Source organism: Tachypleus tridentatus, chromosome 13 (assembly GCF_004210375.1).
Source record: "Tachypleus tridentatus isolate NWPU-2018 chromosome 13, ASM421037v1, whole genome shotgun sequence".
NCBI lineage: Eukaryota > Metazoa > Arthropoda > Merostomata > Xiphosura > Limulidae > Tachypleus > Tachypleus tridentatus.
In genome coordinates, this window is record NC_134837.1 from 198,009,140 (window position 1) to 198,022,558 (window position 13,419).

At 36.3% G+C, this 13,419-nt stretch overlaps 1 long non-coding RNA gene across 3 annotated transcripts; it reads right to left on the bottom strand.

Moving 5' to 3' along the window:
• Positions 1-872: 872 nt before the first annotated feature.
• On the bottom strand, positions 873-12,509 carry LOC143238905 (uncharacterized). Of its 3 annotated transcripts, none has more exons than XR_013020826.1 (4): positions 12,223-12,490; positions 11,959-12,030; positions 11,668-11,757; positions 873-1,306 (listed from the first exon to the last, which is right to left on the bottom strand). It is a non-coding gene; the product is annotated as an uncharacterized LOC143238905 (long non-coding RNA). The 3 variants fall into 3 exon arrangements; XR_013020825.1 differs by lacking the exon at positions 873-1,306 and adding an exon at positions 7,151-7,414 and having other exon boundaries at positions 12,223-12,501; XR_013020827.1 differs by lacking the exon at positions 873-1,306 and adding an exon at positions 7,280-7,414 and having other exon boundaries at positions 12,223-12,509.
• Between the last annotated feature and the right edge of the window lie 910 nt (positions 12,510-13,419).

Here is a 13,419-nt window from a genome sequence, read left to right on the forward strand (position 1 = left end):
TCATTAGCTACTATTAATGGTATTTAGTTTGGAAAGCCTAAAACTTCTGAACATTTAGTTTAGTTGGTGTTCTAGAATTTATCGGTTGTTTAATCTCCCAATTTACTATTACTGAAAAGAAAAGCTTTTGGTTTAAAATTATTAAATAGCTTCTACTTTGTAATTTTTCTCGATGTTTTACCCTTATGTTGGATTTTATATTTTATAATAATAGTCGAGGTACTATCGTATGTCGGGGGTCTTCCTGAAATATCTTTGAAATGAAGAAGATGACAGAGTGTACCAAGTTTTATGAACAATTGTCGTTTAAAAAAAGTCTGTTCCTAGAGTAAAAAAACGTATACAAAAAAAAACGGTTTGGGTTTCCACATCCTTTCTTCTCCCATCAGACGCTATGAGGACTCTTCCCATATGAATCACACATGTATACACAAAAGGCTTTCCTTTAAAAAAAAAAAAAATGGAGAGGGTTAGGGTTTGCCAGTGACAAAATAAGTGTACACGTTATTGGTTTCTAGCAATATAACTTGTACAACCCTAACGTTATTGGTATCTGATCTGTAGAGAGCTATAGCGGAAATGTCAAAGCACGTTCACATAACAGAATTTCTGATGAATAAATGTCTATTAAGTTAGTTACCTGACGATTCAATTCGGTATAAAATTTACAGCATCTAAAATGATGCGACTATGAAACGTTTTGCATTTTTTGTGTTTAGTGTTAATAATTAAGAGTATTTAAAAATGAACAGAGCTTCGAATAATTGGTTATTATTACCATTATTTTAATGTAACGTACGTAAACATAAAAATGTGAAATAAATTGTATAACAGTGGAAATACAGAAATATATATATATATATATTGGACTTTTTAACTATCTTAAGAAGCTCTCGGGTTTTTGTATCTTAAGTAAACGAAAAACAACAAATCAAACAAGAAAGCATGAGAGAATTTAATTTCAATACAAATAATTAAGTTGACCTCATAATGAACGACCAATTTGTATGACCACTTTGAAATCAACACTCTCGTCAACAATGTGCATATAAACAAACAACTTACTAAACAACAATGTGAGTTTTGCATTCACTCAACTTAATAACAGTATTTGTCAGAAATTAAGAATATTATTGAGGATACAAGCTGTTTAAAGAGTTACTAAGCCAAATAATGCTTATTTGTAATATAATATTTAAGACAATAATCTGCAGTATTTTGCTTAACAGCAATCGGGTCTAACAATGTTGTTCCATCAGTTGTCTTCTCAGAGGTTGGGTAATAAGTCAGTAGGCGTATTCGTGAACTATAGCAACAGAGAAAACGAACGTAAGCCTAATTTAGCACGAAATTGTGCAATCTCATTAAATTAATCCACGCTGAATAGCGTGTTCTCAGAATAACTCAGCTGGAATAGGTATAAGAAATTAAGACGAATATTAAACGTCTCTGAAATAAAACGAAAAATCCCCATGAGAAGACAGTCTATGACACCTGATTTCATGTTACGCCATTCAAACAACATTGCTATATAATATTCAAAACGTTTATCAGTGCATAACGCATATTCAGGTTAACCAGGAATGTTATTTTAGTCATGTGATCAGCAATAATATTATGGTTGGCATAATCCACTGTGAATCCAAGGTATCCTGATTCGCGATTTGTTACCCACAATTGTGGCCCGTACTTTGATGTAGTAGTACTTTCTTAAAGTAATGGTCAAATCCTTGGTTGCAGTACATTCTTAGAGTAATTTTCAAATCCTTAGTGATATCACCTTGTCAGAGTAATGGTCAAATCTCCAGTAGTAGTACGTTGTTAAAGTAATGGTCAAATCCTCAGTAGTATTAAGTCGTTAGAGTAATGGTCAAATCCCCAGTAGCATTACGTTGTTAGTCTAATGGTTAACTCCCTGTAGTAGTACTTTCTCCGAGTAATGATCAAATCTGTAGTAGTAGTACGCTCTTTGAGCAATGGTCAAATCTGTAGTCGTAGGTAGTAGTACGTGTTTACGTGTTTTTGTTACAGCAAAACCACATCGTGCTATCTGTTGTGTCCCCTGAGGGGAAATGAATTTTAACGTTGTAAATCCGAAGATTTACAGCTGTCCCAACGGGGGACGTAGTAGTATGTTATTAGAGTCAGATCCTACTGTACGATCAGAAAAGAGGTGCAATGGGTACTGTCTACCCTATAATACAACATTTGTAAATAAAGGAATTATGTGCAACTAATCCTTAGATTCTGTATGATGTATATAGTGTTGCATTTCACATTTATAGAAGCGTATTAAAGTTCAAATATACAAAATCAATTGAGCAATGCTGATATGAAAATAGGTTTTGAAAACAATAGTTTCCAAGACCTGAATACCTTTCAAATAATAATTTAACTGGTGTCAAATACCTACGCTCCTTTCTAGGGTTTCAAGGGTCTCTCGTGATTCACAGAGCTCCCATTGGACCGATAAATCCATCTCATTATATTCCGCCATTTTGGACACAAAGCCGTCCGTTGTATTGTGACGTTGGGAGCGACAAAGCTCAAAGATTACGCTTTTAATATTGAAAACTGTGCCAAAGTGGATTGTGTAGATAAAATGAAAGGACTAGATTATAAATGGATAATTCAGTTATACAGCTCCAGATATAATCTTAATCTTGAAAACTGCGCCAAATTGAATTGTATAGATAAGTTTAAAGGACTTTGTATAGATGATTCTGTCGTACAGATTCACATATTATTCCTACTGGTGAGAGGTTCGATCATTCTCACGTTCAAGATATCGTGATATCTGTGCATATCTTGTTTATATTTATCCACTAACTTAACACACGAAAGTATCAAATGTTATTAAAATTTATAAACTCTACTAAACGTAAAGCTAAGAGAGATTGATTTTTATATCTCTGTAACTGCTAGAGTGAGTTTTGTTGTTTAAAATATAAGTTATAGTTTTATATCTCCCGTAGTTTTGTTATTGTGTGAATAAAACGGCCCGGCGTGACCAGGTGGTAAAGGCACTCGACTCTTAATCTGAGGGTCGCGGGTTCGAATCCCTGTCACACCAACCATGCTCGCCGTTTCAGCCGTGGGAGCATTATAAAGTATCAGTCAATCCCACTATTCGTTGGCGAAAGAGTAGCTCAAGGGTTCGCGGTGGGTGGTGATGACTAGCTGCCTTCCTTCTCGTCTTACATTGCTAAATTAGGAACGGCTAGCGCAGATAGCCTTCGTGTAGCTTTGCGCGAAATTCAAAAACAAACAAACAAACAAATCTTTACATTTTCACAGTTGAAGATGTAGCAGTTTGTCTCTAATCTTCTGGTTAAAAAATTTTTTTTCAGCTTAATAGCAAGAGATTCTAGCAGAGAAAAATAATAATTCAGAAAACGGGATGAACTTTGCTTTCATTTGTTTAAAAGGTTTCTCTCCTTATCACCCCAGAAAAATCAAAGTTGCAAATATCGGAGAAGCCTGAAGATTTATATCAAATAAGTTTTGGATATTGGATACCTGTAAAGTGTACGATACTTGTACGGGTTTCAAAGAAGAAGAACAGTAGGTTTTAAAATGTCGCTCCCTATACGGCGTCACAAAGGAAAGTGTAACGGAAAAATCACAAATAACATGTTAACGTCTTTGAAACTACGTGGTAAAATCGTCAACATCATAACAAAATACCCTCCCCCCAATAACTTATCATGAATATTATTGTTGTTTGGATAAGACATTGTAGCTTTGTTACTACCTACACATAAACTTGATGATAGGTGTAATAATGAACTAAAGGAAATGACAAAAGAAAACACTTCATAAGCACACAGTAGTAATAAACTCACGGTTAACTCTAAAATAAAACTTAGAAAGTATAAAAATGTAAATATATACATATATACCACGAATCAAAATGGCGTTTGTTCAACGTACATAGGTATGTCATGTGAATGTGCGTATCAATACATGTGTTTATACAGGTTGGGATCAAAGTGACTATACGGTTATTTCTTTTAGAGAATAATTTCATTTCTAGTGTATTAGTGTAAGAAAATGAAAACAATAAATAAGTTGGTTTCAGTTGTCTTCGTAATATTTTATTTGTGACAACCATATATACCAACTACATCAACTGTACAAACCGTTGCAAACAACTGCACAGCAAATCCAAAACCCATGCCCCTACATCAATTCGAGTTAAGACCCTCATCAGGAAAGTAAAAGCTTTGAGTATGAGAAAGACCCTTCCAACTCAAAAATGTGTTGAAGCGATAATATAGAGCTGGCCACATCTCTTAGTACCTTCAACAAGATAAGAAACCATGATTTGAAGCCGAGGTGATGAAGCCATTGGTCCACAGGTATTCACACACACTTCAAAATACACGACTTCATTCTCGATAGTAAACTAGAATCACAGCAGTATTATTTCTGACGGGGCTTCAATAGACTTTTGTACTTTGGTAAAGTCGAGGGTGTGTGGAAAGTTTATCCAAATGTGTGGTCTGAAATGAAACTCGCTGTTCCTCCAAGAAACTTGTTCCTATGGAAACGGCTGTACCAGGTATCTTGACTGATGGCCGTAATAAACGATGATACTACTTCCAAAGACAGTACAGGACCTGATGGACTTCACGAAGAATATTTCACTTCAGTATGTCAATGAGTAAAAATATCGATTGCTGTGCATGGTTTTCAACAAGAAATACAAAGCATTAAAATCCTGAGTCAACAAAAAGTTAGAAGAAATTTGTTGTTTTGGTAGGTGTACTTTTACTGACATTTGTTAAGGTTTTCTATACCCCAAAGTCGTGAACCATCATGAATATGACACGTGCGAAAAGGGGATTAGATGCCATTTTGATTAATTTTAGCGTATCTTCGTCAGATCTCATAAAAATATACAGAAATAGAATGAAATGTCGTTACATTATTAGTCTGCTATTGTAACCCTATTCTTTATAGCTGTTTCTAATTGTTTGTTAGTTACCGTGTCTTAAAAAAATTGAAAAAAAATAAAAACATGAAATACCGCTTTACCCGGGAATCATCTTATTGATGTATTTGTTTGTTTCAAAACTTTCAAGCAGAGCTATACAAGAGCTGTTTGTTTATACCTTTTTTAGTGGGTTTCTTTTTCACCAATAAGTAATGAGTTTGTCCGTTACATTATAATACCCCTATGTCTGAAAGGGCGACCAAATTAGGTAACGGGGAACAAAACAAAAGTAATTGTAAATATTTATAGGTATTTTAATTCTAATACTTTAGGGTTAGAGTTTACGTATTTGGTGTAAGCTGTATTAATCTTCATATAAATGTTTTAGACAAAATTAAGATCATTCATAGAGACAAATAGCAACACAAAGATTAATATCTCCTTTTACTGAATTTATGAAACTGGGAATATCTGTTATCATAAAGTTAAACATGTTTTCGCTTTTTGTGTAACATGATTTTTGATCTTTTATACTTTATAAATCACCAGTTGTTGTATGTCCTTAATAGAAAGCTAAGTTGAAATAATAATCTGCTGTCGAGGGTATGCAGTGCGATCGACATCATTGTATCTGTTTTCATTTCAGTTATTGATTGCCCTTGTTGACAGTTTTACGGGTACCTTTTGTATAAATAGACTGTATTGTTTATTTGTTACACAATGGGTTATCTGTGCTATACGCATCACAGGTATCAAAATCAAGTTTCCAGCGTTGTAAGTTTTCAGATATACCACTGAGCCACTGAGGGGAGCGAAAAGATTGTAGGTCTGTTCTATTTCTCTTGAAAACATTTATTGTACTCTACAGCTTTAAACGCTAGAAATTTGCCTTGTAGCTACTGCTGTTAAAAAAGAAATAGACAAGCAGAAAATTTAAAACATATAAGAGAACATTCGAGATACTTTTTTTCGTCAGAGAAAGTTTATTTGCGTTTCCAGAATTTTTGCGCAAAAAATGCACAAGGATTACTTCTGCTAACCGATCCTCATATACCAGACTAACGATGTCCCTCAGTGGTACAGCGGTAAATCTACGTATTTACAACGCTAAAACCAGAGGCTCGATTCCCCTCTGTGAACGCAGCAGATAGCTCGATGTGGGTTTGTTATAAGAAAACACACACACACAGACTAACAACAGCTAGTATTTTTGTTTTGTTTTGTTTTGTTTTGAATTTCGCGCAAAGCTACACAAGGACTATCCGCGCTAGCTGTTCCTAATTTAGCAGAGTAAGACTAGAGGGAAGACAGCTAGTCATTACTACCCACCGCCAACTCTTGACCTACTCTTTTACCAACGAATAGTGGGATTGACTGTACCATTATAACAACCCCACGGCTGAAAGGGCGAGCATATTTGGTGTGACGGGGATTCGAACCCACGACCCTCAGATTACGAATTGAACGCCTTAACCACCTGACCAAATAGCTAGTGAACAGGGCCCAAACTAACTTTTCGGTTTTGACTGTAACTCTTACAACGCATCCATTACACCAAAATGCAGCGACAGGACGTAAACCATTCACCTTAGAATACACGTTCAGGTGTGATAAGCAGAAGGCGAAGGTCAAGGGGGCTCTTATTTGGCAGCTTTTTAGTAAGACTCGACTCCTGGAAAAAATTAGTTGCAGTCAGTATATGGGTATTTTTGTATTATAACTTACATTTTCTTATTTTAATCTTTCAGTTGACTTTACACTAGCTTAACAGATTTGTTTTTCAATATATCATTGTTTGAACAGTTAACTTAGATTTGCTCTGTGTTCACGAATAATATATCTACATTATGATTCAGTTTGGGCTGGAACGAATTTACAAAAAATAATGTTGTACGATTTATTCCCCGTATGTATTTTACTTCGTAGTTGTGGCATCATTCGTGTCTTCCATGGCTTCAGGAGTTTCTCCCTACCAGACTTGTAAGGTTTCATCCCAGACAAAGGGGGGAGGGAGAAGAATCGAAACAGCTTCCAAACTAGGCTTATTGACCTAGCTCCTGGCGTCCCTGCTTTCGTCAGGTGATAACGGTGGATGCCGCGAGGGGTCGCCCTGGTTTAGCTGAGTCAGTGGCATGGACCTCAGTGGTTTCGAAGATTTAGACTTTAAAACGCCGTTGGGTGTCTTAGAAGGTTGTCACTGGTCCGTTACTATCATTCTGTAAACCAAATCTCCCATGAATTCCACTTTCTGTGCACGTGATGAGAGAGATCAAACGTAACAACTTCATTTTCTCGTGAAAGTCGACTGTTCTTCACTCTATTCTTTCCTGTTCGAACATCGCCCGTTTTCGCAGTAAATAGTGCAGCCATGACGACAACGCGCTCCTCGTGGTACACCGGCACGAGGATCGGCAGAGATAATACCCTCGCTCCACACACACACCTGGCCAAAGGTAAGAACACCTGCCGTATATTCTGAAAGAGTCGACACGTAAACGGGAAAACATTGTGAGCGTAACTGATTGTGGGAATCGTTAATCTATTCAGGTAAAGGATATGAAGGTATTAAAAAACACATTAAGGATTAAAGTATTATTTTCTAAGCGCTGTATTAGTGTTTTTAAAACGTTTTGATTAGAGAGAGATAGCACTAACACTGGGAGACACTGAGCTTTTTTCGTGTTCGTACACAAGAATGGCTGTTCAGAATGTGGTTCGAACAGTTAGGAAAATACGGTCATAATTGACGTGCCTGTACTGTATTATAATGGAGTGCTATGTTGAAATAGACTGATTGTCATGGAATCACGTGCCAGTAGATGTGAAAAGACGCCATAAACTGGACTTTGTGATAACGATTTCTTATTACACATTCAAAATGTGTGAAAAAAAAATACCCACATGTCGTGAAGACTGTCCATCTGATATAACAACTTATTATTTTAGTAATATTATTAATCATATTGTAACTAATCATAAAACATTTATCGTTGCTGCTTTACTCACAAGATGTTAGTTAGTCGTGCTACAGTCTAGATACAAGGTGTCTCAGGTTCATGATATTATTTATACAGAATGTCTGAGGGTCGTGATGCTGTGTCTAAGCAAGGTTTCCCAGAGTCGTCATACTATATCTGTGCACGTGTCTCAGGGTTCTTAAACAGTGTATACGCAGAGTGTCTCAGGGTTTTGATACAGTGTCTATACAGAGTGTCTCAGGGTCATGGTGCTGTGTCAAAGCAGGGTGTATCGGAGTCGTCATACTGTATCTATGCACGTGTCTCGGGGTTGTGATACAATGTTTGTACAGGGTGTCTCAGGACTGTGAGCCAATGTCTATGAAGAATGTCTCATGGTTGTGGTACAGTGTCTATACAGAGTGTCTCAAGATTGTGGTGCTGGGTCTATGCAGGGTTTTCGAGGCTATAGTACTATGTCTGTACATGGTGTCTCAAAGCCACAATACTATGTCTGTGTAGGATTCTCTCGATTGTAATAGTGTTTGTGAAGGGTGCCTTAAGGTTGTGATACAGTGTCTATACAGAGTGTCTGTAGGCCACCATACAGTGTCTATATAAGGTATCTTAAAATCGTGATACAGTATCTGTATACTCCGAATAGGCACTGTAACATGACACAGAGACACATTTGTAAACATCTCCCACGGCCTGAGACACCCCATACAGATATATTCTGAAGGTTTTAAAACACTCTATATAGACACTGTATGACAGTCTCAGATACCCTGTATTGACTCTATATAGTGGCCCTGAGACACACGCTATAGACACAGTTTGATGGTATAAAGACACTCTATATAAGCATGTATCTTGGCCTGAGACACTCTCTCTATATTCTATATAGTGTCTCTGATACACCCTGTATAATCTTGTATATTGAGTCTGTAGAATGACGTTGAGACATCCTGCAACGGTTCTATGTAATGGTTATAAGATACCCTGTATTACGGTGCAATAGAAAGTAAATAACGGAAAAGTTAAAGACGTGTATGTCTGAGGCTCCTAGACATGTATACCAGAAGTGGATCTCTAACGGAGCACTTAAAACAAAAGAGAGAGAGACCAAAACCAGGAACAACTAGAGAAACTTGGTTAGAACCATTACATATAATGTATTTAAACAACAGGCTAACGACACTTCTTAATTCAAGAGAATAATCATGTTATACTTTGCTTGTACTAGACAGGTTGCATATTGACTAACTACTGTCGAAAGTGAAAACCTAAATGTTAAATAACAAATCAAAATCTTTGGGTTACCTTAGCACTGACTGGACTAGGTGTGGATCTAGTAACTTCAAAAACACCTTTTATATATATATTTAGGGGGAAGAGGGCTCGCCATACCTAAAAAGGTATGGCATTAAAAACCAGAGTTAGGATGCATTTTAATGTTTAGAAATGCCTTCATTTGTGCAGGACGAATGAAAACATTTGAGCATTTTGAACAGTGCGTATTCACATTAATCGTAACAGGATCCACAGCATCATTTATTGCATGTCGAGAAATTACAGCATTCTCTAACAGTGCTATTATAATGTTGGTGAACATTCGCGCCATTTCTTACATGATAATATGTGACAGAAAGAGATAAACTGGTGTAAATTAATTTTGAAATGTTCTGAATTTGTTGTGCCGTCATCACAAAGACATGTTTAAGGACATGCAATGAACTCATCAGAACATCGGTAATGATGAAGTAAACGGTTAAAAGTTAAAATATTGCACAACAGGAATGCTAAGTAATTATAGAAAGTAGAGTTTGCACAATAGTTATTCACAACTTTTACAGATAAAGAGTAAAGGTTTGCACAGTGGAAGGTGTTAGCTTTGGGGCTTAACTACATTTCAGGAGGCCTCCCCCTCCATTAACGCTGGCCCTTTTGCTGTGTGGGCCCTGAACATGTATACACTCCAAATAATTATTAGCTATGTAACAATAAGCAGTTTATTGTTTTATTATTTATTATTCTTTTGTTTCCTTGTTTGATGGCTTATGACCCTAGAATTCGGGTTTCGATATCACAGATAGTTTATTGTGTAGTTTTTGCTTAAGGACAAACAAACTAACATTTTCTTACATTTCAGTTTAATCAAAACATTTTCACTGTGCACCAACTCATGTTTTGTTTACACCAATTGAACTTGAGGTTTTGCAATAAAACACCCTTGAACATCACATACTACATACAGTAAGTAACCACCATTATCGCGGGTGTCATACACGCTTCACCTAGCAGGCGTTGTCATTAACACTAGGTATGTACATTGTAAAAAAGTACGAAAGAATTAACTCAAAACCAAACAAAAGGAATATAGTTTCCTTAATACCCCAACAGGTGGCTTACGACTATTATTATTTTTTCTTGCCTGTAAAGTCGCTATAACTAATTATTCGAAAGTCGTGTACTCTCGGCATTCATACTGTACTGTGAAAGAGATCTGTTTGTTTTTTTTGTGCTTCACCATGGGCTGGCCGTGCTGTATGCCACAGGGATCGAACCCTAAATCGTAGCGATTTAATTCCTCATGTTTATTGCTAAACCACCGGGTTGGGGGGGGATAAAGAATGTGATAAAATGAAAGACGACCCTTTGTAATGGGTCAGATTATTTTCAGATTCAGTTCCTATTTGTTGGATAATTTTCCAAGCAAGTACCAAGTTAGATATTTCTATTGTTTTGTTCGAAAACCTTTTACACGTATTACTTAATTAAGAGCACTATCTATAAAACAACAGTTTTATGAAACGGTAGAAGTTATAGTTAAATTTGAGGTTAATTTGAAGTTTGTTTTTGGGTTTCGCGCAAAGCTACACGAGGGCTATCTGCGCTAGCCGTCCCTAATTTAGCAGTGTAAGATTAGAGGGAAGGCAGCTAGTCATCAATACACACACCGCCAACTCTTGGACTACGCTTTTTACTAACGAATAGTGGGATTGACAGTAATATTATAACGACCCTATGGCTGAAAGAGTGGGCATTTTGGTGTGACGAGAATTTGAACCCCCGACCCTCAGATTACCAGTCGAGTGTCTTAACCACTTGGCCATGCCGGGCCTAATTTGAAGTAGCCTAAATGATACACAACCGGAGGTTTTCGCCAGTGCGTTATACTTTATACTTATTAGAAGCAAAAGTACCCGTCCAGAGTGACGCGAAAAATTTTAGTTACTATATAAATCTACATTATTTCATGGACTTTAAAAGGTTAACTGGTTTCATTTAAAGTCAAAGCGAAGAATAAGAGAATAATTACTGGGCATTTCAATCACATTAAGACCCGTTAAACAATAACATACGATAAATTAATTACGTCACATTTTAAAAGGTCCGGCATGACCAGGCGGGTTAAAGCGTTTGACTCGTAATCTGAGGGTCGCGGGATCGAATCCCCGTCGCACGAAAATGCTCGCCCTTTCAGCTGTGGGGACGTTATAATGTGACGGTCAATCCCACTATTCGTTGGTAAAAGAGTAGCCCAAGAGTTGGCGGTGGATGGTGATTACTAGCTGCATTCCCTTTAGTCTTACACTGTTAAATTAGGGACAGCTAGCGTAGATAGCCCTCGTGTAGTTTTGCGCGAAATTCAAAAGCAAAAACAAACCAAACATTTTAAAATGTTAATAATAGAATGGTTAATTCCTAACAGTTTGGTGTAGAATATCCTGCTTGTGAAATAAAATTTTGCATCAATGTTATTCATACCTGTTCTCTCGTCATCTTAAAAGTGAATGTTGAAATTTGTCTGCTTGCACAGCTTTTGAAACAGGAGATAGACGAACACTCGGACAGAAACTACAGATAAATAAATAAATATATATATACACAACACACAATAAAGGTTAGGTTAATGGTGCTTTTTAAACTTAGCCATGTATTCCATTATTACCACTAGACAATAATTATTTTGTGTACATGTTAGTAATATGATATTGTAACCGAAAACATTTTTTTCTGCTATTCATTTAAAGATTGTACAACTTATACAAAACTTACCTATACCGTAATTTTTGCTTGTCATTCCTGGTGAAATAGTCGTCATGAATCAGCAATTTTTTTAGCTTTGAGCTACAAAAAAAAAGAAAGAAAGAGAGTAAAAGGAGAAAAAAAACCCTTATTAGCAGAAATCACAAAACCCAAATAGGGTTAGTTATAGTAAAACCCATGTGGTTACGACAGTGTTTCCAACATGGATCACCCACATATTAGAGCTTATTTCACAAACACATTTTGATAAATCCATGCCTGTTCACTGATTACCATGTTCGTCCTCCAATCATCTCGGACTGCACGTACACTGTATCCTCTGTGATAGCATGGTTGAACGAGCACAGCTCGAGGCACGTGTGGTCGCTACTATCGTATCTGCCACTGACAGGCGGCAGGGAGGTTCTAACTAATTCTTTCTCCAACGTTTTATTGTTGACAAATTTCCATCTGAGGCCGATTAATTGTCGTTACCTTGTTATACTTACTTGATGGTTCTTCTTACAATAACGACCTTTATTGAACGTTCCTTAACTTCTGCTCTTGTGTGTAACAACTTCATTCAACGTCCATCTGCTCAGAAACCAGTACTCTCTGGCATGTGAAGATTGGCTTCGTAGTTGTTTGTATTAACACATTATTGCTCATACCTTCAACAGAACACACACAAACCACGAATGAACTGTGTGAATAAGAAAACACGTACATGTATTATAAATATCACTTGTAGTCACCAACTGTAATTATGTTTATAAAATCTAACTTTTGTAGAAGGGGTCGAGCCAAGTATCTAGCAGTAGGTCTCTAGAAGTCAGCAGTGTTACCACGATTTAACCTCTTCCTCACCATCACCATTACTACTCTCACATTATTCAACAAGTTAATTTAGTTGAAATAATCTAGATGAATTTACTTTTCATAACGTTTGTTCCCTAAGTGGGAAGAAAATAAACAGTTCAACTGTTGTTTTTTTCACAATTTTAATAAATTTCAAAATGAAGTAGCGTTGTGATGTAGTTTATTAATGTAGCTTTTCCAACCAGCTACTACTGTTCAAAGGAAATATTTTGTAAGGTTAGTCATTCGTTATAATAAATCTTCTAATTGTAAAACTACGGACTGCCTAACATTAATCAGTAATAGTACCAAAGTAGAATGACGAAATTAACTAGATTCATTTAATTAAAGGTAGTTGCATTAACATTAATTAGCTTTACCAAGCATAGTAGTAGGAATCTGTTACAAGGTTCACGATGGTGTGACAACATTTAAATAAGGAATTTGTTACAAGGTTCATGGTGGTATGAAAACATTTAAATAAGGAATCTCTTACAAGGTTCACGGTGGTATGACAACATTTAAAACAGGAATCTGTTACAAGGTTCACGGTGGTATGACAACATTTAAAACAGGAATCTGTTACGACGTTCAGGTGATATGTCGTAAATTTGTTATAAGGTTCATGGGATG